This window comes from Triticum dicoccoides, chromosome 4A (assembly GCF_002162155.2).
Source record: "Triticum dicoccoides isolate Atlit2015 ecotype Zavitan chromosome 4A, WEW_v2.0, whole genome shotgun sequence".
Taxonomy (NCBI): domain Eukaryota; kingdom Viridiplantae; phylum Streptophyta; class Magnoliopsida; order Poales; family Poaceae; genus Triticum; species Triticum dicoccoides.
In genome coordinates this window covers 473,260,351-473,268,524 of record NC_041386.1, presented here as the reverse complement: position 1 = coordinate 473,268,524, position 8,174 = coordinate 473,260,351, and positions in this window count along the sequence as shown.

The following is an 8,174-nucleotide window of genomic DNA, read 5'->3' as shown; positions in this document are numbered from 1 at the left end:
TTCTTCCATCTATCTTGCAAACACACAAACAACTTAAGAAAAAACCACTGTTTGTCTCTTCTCAGACCAGTGTTCTTCGATGAAGGCAGCATTAAAAACTATCCTCCCACAAACTCTGCATAAGCTGTGTCGATGGCATATCATGAAGAAGTACAAGGACCACCTCGCCTTGCTGTATAAGGCGCACGAGAAGCTCAAGGACGAACTCAATGCAGTGCTGAACCACCCACTAATGCCGTCAGAATTTGAACGAGCATGGAAGAACCTCATTCAGAGGTACAACTTGCAAGACAACGAAGTGGTCAATTCACTGTGGGATGACAGGCACGAGTGGATCTCAGCTTAGTACAAGGAAATTTTCTATGCTCGGATGACTTCCACACAGTCAGGGAGACTTGCGAGAGCATGAACCGCATACTGAAGAAATTTTTTGTCAGGGAGAAGCATGATCTCCATCTCTTTGCTCAGCAGGTGGACAAATGCATTCAGACCAGGAAGGCCGTTGAGCACGCAGAGACAGTAGCAAATGACGTAAACAAAATGTCAATCAAAAACTGCTTAAAATATGACTACAAAAACAACCAATTTTTTCATTTCTCTGGATCGTAACAGTGCATTTGTGATCATGCAGTCAGAGGTAAAAACAACAACAAAGTTTGGCTTCGAAGTTCAGCTATCAAAAGTGTATACAAGGGCAGTGTTTGCAGATTTCAAAGAAACACTCTACCGTAGCACTGCATTCAGAGCAGAACGGTGCCCTGAGAACCCGACAAAGTATCTCGTACATCACTACAACAGATCGGATGCATTTGACTGGGCAAGGCATAATTTCCAAGTGGTCGCCGATGAAGAGAAAGGTGTCTACGAATGTGAGTGCAAACTCTGGACACACACAGGTGAGACTCCTAGCAAAAAAATTTCTAGATTCTCATAGTCATGCACGAAAAGCTAACTTACTGAACTTTAAAAGTACATATGCATGTGTAATTCACAAAACTAAATGAAGTTCACTTCTTTAAAAAATGAACAAATAATGAAAAAAAATATGTTTACTAATTTCATGCAGTTCACTTACAGAACAAAAAAAATCATGTGTTTGTCTGCAGGCCTCTTCTGCGTCCATGTCTTATGCATGCTTTCTCATTTGAGAGTACTCAACATTCCTGAGGTGTACATCATGAAAAGATACGCCAGTAACGCAAGATCAGATGCAACGTTTGACAGAAGAGACTACGAACAAATAGCACCAGATGGAACCTTGCTTTTTTGCCGTAGAAAATTGCTGACAGAAACAACAATGGACCTTGCAAACAGAGCGACAAGGTCCGACGCTGGGTGCCACAGAGCGTTGTCTGGTATGAGGGCATTGATAGAGGAAGTTGACGTGCTCAACGAAGAAGAAGAAGAAGCAGCAAAACTAAAGCAAGCAGAAAAATCCCAGCATGACAATAATGACGAGCAAGTAGAAAATATTGAACACATCGGAACTGGTGCTATCAAAAAAGAAACAATTCTTCCACCTCCTGTTTCAAACACAAGAGGAAGGAAGAAAGGGAGAGATGCAACCCAGAAAAAGGTGGCATGCAAGGAGAAAAATGATGACAAAAACAGTAAGCCACAGCCTGAGCTGGACAGTGATGGTCACCCACTGGGAATAAGAAGGTGCAAGACATGTAATGAAATCAGCCGCCACAATTCCAGGACGTGTACAAAAAGAAATGAACAAGAAAAACAAGGACATGGAGATGCACAACAAAACAGAAATTCCACTCACAACACTAAGAAATGGACGAAACCGAGACGTTGTAGCATCTACAAAAAGAGGAAGAGACACAATTCAAGAACCTGCCCCAAAAGAAAAGGAAAAAGATCAGAAAATGAGGAAGACGAAGAAGGTGAGATCAAAGAAGAAGATGATGACAGAACTGAAGAAGAAACGGCTTATGAAGAAGCAGATGGAGAAGAGGAGGAAGAAGAAGAGAGTGAAGAGGACGAAGAACGTGAAGAAACTGAAGAAACAGTGGAGTATGAAGAAACAGATGATGAAGATGATGAAGAGGAAGAAGAGAGTGAAGAGACTGAAGAGAGTGAAGAGGACGAAGAATATGAAGAAACAGTGTCAACAAGACCACCACAAGGAAATGCTGCTGTACAGAAAAAACCGAGAACAACACCACTTTCAAAAAACAAGGTAGGAGCAAAGAAGGATGCAGTCCACAACGCTGGAAAACCAAAGCAGCCATCAACCAGAATGCGGGGAGCAAAGAAGGATGCAGTCCACAGCGCTGGAAAACCAAAGCAGCCATCAACTAGCACGCGGGGAGCAAAGAAGGATGCAGTCCACATCGTTGGAAAACCAAAGCAGCCATCAACCAGCATGCTGGGGGCTACAAACACAAAGGTGCAGAGACAAGAACCAGCAACACCGCCATGGAAAACAAAAGAAAGTGCGACGTTAGACACGCTCCAGTCACCGCGCAGAAGCAGCAGGTTAACGATCAAATAGATGAACAGACAATAAATTAATTGTATGTATACCAGTTTGCTTATCTCTATGACTTATGTATCAGTTTAAATTTTGTGTAAACACAAATTTCTCGTTGACTATGAGTTATTCAACTAAACCATGTAAAAGAGAAAATGGTATATAGAGTATACCATATAAATATATAGCAGTCTTGAGTAAAACATTGACACATTTTGATTCAAAAACCATGTAAAAAATGTTGTTAGCTCGCAGCAGTCCAACGAGTAGTACATATAAAACGCATTTCAATATGCAGTATGCAACTTGCAAATATGCAGTACGCTTCGAACTATCATGCAATACTATAGACTAACTACATGTAGTACACACCATACAAATTGGGAATTTTTTTGGAAACATGTAATGCTCATGTAACATATAAGCAGATCACATATTGTAACCATGTAAACACAAATTTCCCACTGAATAAATAATTGAAGTGGTTCAGATCACAAAAGTGCTTGTTACAAAACACATCAAAAAAGATGAAGCATTCAACACGCAAAACTACTTATTATAAATCAACCTTATAACCTTAGCCAATCACGTCAAACGTGATTCTAACCGTACGATCCTCGAGTTCAAAGAAGTTGAGGACAACAACTTGCTCAGACTTCAGGCCACTATCAATGACAAATTCCTTCCACCCTTTGTGCAGACACAGCCGCCCGTCAACGCCTACAGTGTACTTGGCTGGTTGAAGGTATCCATTACCAAGAACAACTTGAAGAATTCCTTTCTTCTTGAGCCGGACATACCTAACAGCTCGTTTAGGAATTTTCTGTAAAAAATAATAAAACTGTTTGAGAACGAAACTAGCAGTACAATTCTCATACTGTGCACAGAGATAGATGAAGTGCACAACAGTCCAACAAGTAGTACATATAAAACGCATTTCAATATGCAGTATGGAAATTGCAAATATGCAGTACGCTTCGAACTATCATGCAGTACTATAGACTAGCTACATGTAGTACACACTAAAAAATTGGGAAAAATGTGGAAATATGTAGTGCTCAGCTAATATATAAGCAGTTCACATATTGTAACCATGTAAACTAAAACATAAACTATATGCACACAAGCATAAAAATAAAAACAAGAAATAAGAACACATTGTAGTGCACTTCAAAAAACAAAGAAAAAAGTGCGTTCCTAAAATACAGCAAGTTCAGAATGCAATGGAATTATACAAAAAAAACACAAAGAAAAAAAATCATATCTAATGAATCATACCATCTTGTAGTGAGTCTCCACATCTGTTGGCGTAAGCTGATGGACAAAAGGACTCGTGCAGCCAAGGCCACGCCGAATCAAGGCAGAATAGAATGCAGAAACATTGATCTGGCCCATATCCAATCCTTCCATGAATACTGTACCATATGCAAGCTGCTCGGCTCGCCCAGTTCGGCACAACACCTTCCCACCATGACGAGCATGACGGGCCTGCGAGCAAGCTGAACAATTGCAGTGTGTCGGCACACCACAACGATGGCCGCAGCAGAAGAGATACGCACAGGGGCCTGGAGCCATCGCAACAAAAATCTAGAAAAGCAAAAAAATAATAATAGGCTGGAGAAAGGAGAGAACTTGCGGCTAGCGCAGAAATGAAATGCAAAGGAAGGGTATAAGTTAGCCTTCATTTATATAAGAGGAATGCAAAAAGGTCAAAACTGAAAATTAAAGGGGACTTAATGGAAATTATGTTCCCAAGAATAAAGGACAATCAATAAAGGCTTATGTTACTAAAGAAAAAGGAACGAAAAAAGAAGGTATACTTTGACTGCAGCAATTCCCACGAACAAAACCGCAGATCATTAAAAAAATACTCTGAAAAATTATAATCCACACACCATTTTATGTGTGCAGTTCTCCAAATTCGTACCAGGAAGTTCACTATATGTGTGGATGAAGTGCAGTACATGATAAAAAAAAGCAAAAGAGAAGCACTTTCGCAGCATTGGCATAGCCAGTCACAACTTTTTGGCAAAAGGAGGATGCACGCAGTGCAAAATGTGTACACCTGCAGCACAGAACTATGACAAATGCAGTGCGCATAGGAGCACAAAAGCAGTGCACACCCGTACACTAAGAAAAAAGGATACGAAAGAGGAAAAACAATAAAGAAAAATAATACCGATGCAGTGCACAAAAATGTAGCCCAGAAAATGTGCAGTACGGTATGCGTGCACATGCAGTGCTGAAACTAAATCAATGCAGTGCACGCATGATTTACTAAAAAAAAGCACTGCACGCCCCAACATTGAAAAAGTAACAAAGGAAAAAAATTGACCACCCAGGTGCTACCGGCCCCAGCCAGTATCGTAATAGGTCTGCACCCACAGAAGGGGAGTCGTTCTGAGCCACAGTGAATGGGGCCGGTTGCACATGGGCCCACAGGTCTTAGAGCATATAACTAAGAGCGCCGTGTATAAGCGCCCAGATAAGTATACAGAGGAGTCCGACCATAATGCCTCGCCAGCGCTTATAAACAGGTCGGGCGCGCCTTCCGCGGGCGAGGTGGGACTAAACATTAGGACGCACACACAGCGAAACGGGAACCAAGCCATGCTCACAGGCCGACTTGGACCCAAGTACGTCTCTAAACTAGCCGAACACAGGCCCAACAAGGCCGACTAAGAAAAAACAATAAGTTTAAAAAAATGGGGGGGGGGCACCCCCCTTTCCCTACCCGTCCCATACCAGCGATTGCAGTAGGTACAAGCAAAAACAAGATGCAGTACGTAGCTGTAAACAATGCAGTGCATTATGTTACACGATGTAGTGAGGTATGGCAATCCAGTTCCCGATTACGCCTACACGAATAAATAAACTCAAAAAATTGAGGGCGGCACAACCCCCCCCCCATGTACCTTAATGTACAAACAAATAAAAAAACCAACTACAAAACGCAACTATAGGCTAAAAGCAATGCGTTTTTTGTTTTGGCAAAAAAAGCAGTTCGGTGTCATAAAGCAATGCAGCTTCGGCATGCACACACGTGCAACACTTTGCTTGAATGCCAAAAAAATGCAGTTCTCTTATATTGGACAAAGAAGTTCGGCATCAAATGCGATACAGTTTATCAAACACACATCATACATATAAAGCGTGACAAAAATGCCAGTTCGCATAGACCGTGGTCGTCAATAAAAAATAAAATTATACACTTATATATATTGTATCAGTTATTGATATAAAATACACATACATATACAAAATCATCCACATGCACTGCTACATAAACGAACAAGAAGAAACACAATGACAAAAAAAGTCTTTTTCATACATTGTCTACCCTGGTCAGCACACACAAACACAACATTAAAACCTAGCTATTGTCCACGCACAGCCTTTTGCACCCAGTAGAAAAACAATGCCCCAAATGATTGTTACTGCGTCTGCGATTGCGACAGGGAAGTGAGCCCAAGGTCCGCAATCAGTTCACGTAACTCAAGCGGCATGTCTTCATAACACAACATGTTCAAAGGATTGAATAGCAGCTGGAACATGTACTCCGCCTTCCAATCTTCAGCAGCAGACTAAAAAAAAGAAAACAAATGCAAACAAGTGATTAAAAAAAGGTTGTCATAAAGAACAAAAAAGTAAAAAGAAAATATAGAAGCTGTTACGTCGGATTTCAAAATTTTCTCAACTAGACGTTGGCCGTCATACAACTGCGTCATCCTCAGAACATAGATTCCGCACTCATTTGCTCCCTGCGCTCGCACGACCGGGTAAGATGGCTTCTCTGCCAATTTAACCCAGTCAGGAAGGTTCCTTGATTTATAGATTTTTTCACCATAAATCGCCTTCAGCAGCTGAGTCATCCTCCTCATCTGGCAAAAAAAAGAAGCACAAGGTAAGAATAACACACATCACGGATCAAAAAGTTGATATTCAAACGAACCCAAAAAAAAGTTGTTCTCAAACATCTAAAACAATCCCTCTTTTAGGTGCACGTGTGAGAAAAATGCAGTTATGTCACGCATATGTTGAAGTTCACTACATAAACAATTGCAGTTTATTAAAAATATAGTGGGAGAAACACAAAGAAAGCTTTACGCTTGGCAAAGAAAAAATAACATACCACTTCAGTGCAATCTGCGTGGTAGTCAGTCCTGCGCCACCTTGTCGTGACATCAGGATGGCCAGTGTACTTCCTACTGTCATGGATATCAAGGGTCTGGCGATGCTGGTTCATCGTGTATAAGGAATAATGACCATCCTTGAATCGTGGCATCATAATCTGTTCGCATAAAAAAATGAAATCAAAAGTTCTTTCGACACGTACCACCAGGACCACTATTCCAAAAATAACTATTAAAAGAAATGCAACAAACCAGGAAAAATAAATGACAAAAAACAATGAATTTACCAGTTTTGCATCCAACAGGTTTGCGCCGTCGTTCACAAAAAAATTGAACTGCTTAACTGCATCTTCTAAAACACACGAGCCATGCACAACTGGCAACACAGGATTTCCGTCATTATCTCTCGTCACAGAGGTTTCCATTTGAAGAACGTACTGCACACAAAAAAGAACAAAAAAAGGACATGAAAAAAAAGAATAAACAATGCAAGCATGCATGGACATGAAAAAGCCCAGTGCAGTAGGAAAAGAATGACAGCAAATGTTTATCGTGATAAATAAAGGTGAAAGTAGCAAACGTTCACCGGATTGATAAGCTAAACCCAATTCAGGGTCTTGCTTCCAGTACTTGATGACAAAATCCATGATATACGAATCCATTAGAGCTCCTTTGCCAAATGTATCATAGATATATTCGATACTGTAAGTATCGACATCACCTAAGGACCATGCACCATAAAGAACGCGTTCCTGCAGTAAACATACACATATGGGATCAATAAAATTAGAATTAAAATCAAAACATACAAAAAGCATGAAAGGGCACACGCATCACATAAAAAACATACTCGCGGTATTTGGTTACAAAATCTTTGCTGAGAACAAGATCCTTTATTTTAATCGCCTCATCCATATATCTGAACCTCGAAGGCTTCAATTTCTCTATAGAGCATCTCAACTTAAAAGCCCTCTCACCTGCCCTCTTGTTCGAAAATACTTCAACCTCCTTCAAATGAGGACGATTAATTGCTGCACTCCTAGTCCTAGTTGCACGTGCACACGGTGTAACAAAATCATCATCATCAACATCATATACATCATGTGGAGAGCTAGGTCGAGAGACACTTCCACCATCAGGTCCAAACGCCACATTTGTGTTCAAACCAGAATTATCTGGAGAGATTTCAATGACACAATCCTGCGTAACCACATCAGAACCCTGGGACTCAAACAGTGACGTACAGCCTTCATGAAGCCCCCAATCAAAACCTAAAAACGTGCAAAAAACATGGAAGCACTCAGTACAAAACACAAAAATCAAAAAACATGTATAGAGAAAAAATAGAATGCAGCCCACTGTTGTATACAGCAATGCAGCCCGCACTTGTATACAGTAATACATCCCACATATAAATAACAAATGCAGCCCACTTCTCTAGAGCAATGTAGCCCGCACTTGTATACAGCAATGCAGCCCACATGTAAAAGAACAATGCAGCCCACTTCTCTACAGCAATGCAGCCCGCACTTGTATACAGCAATGCAGCCCACATG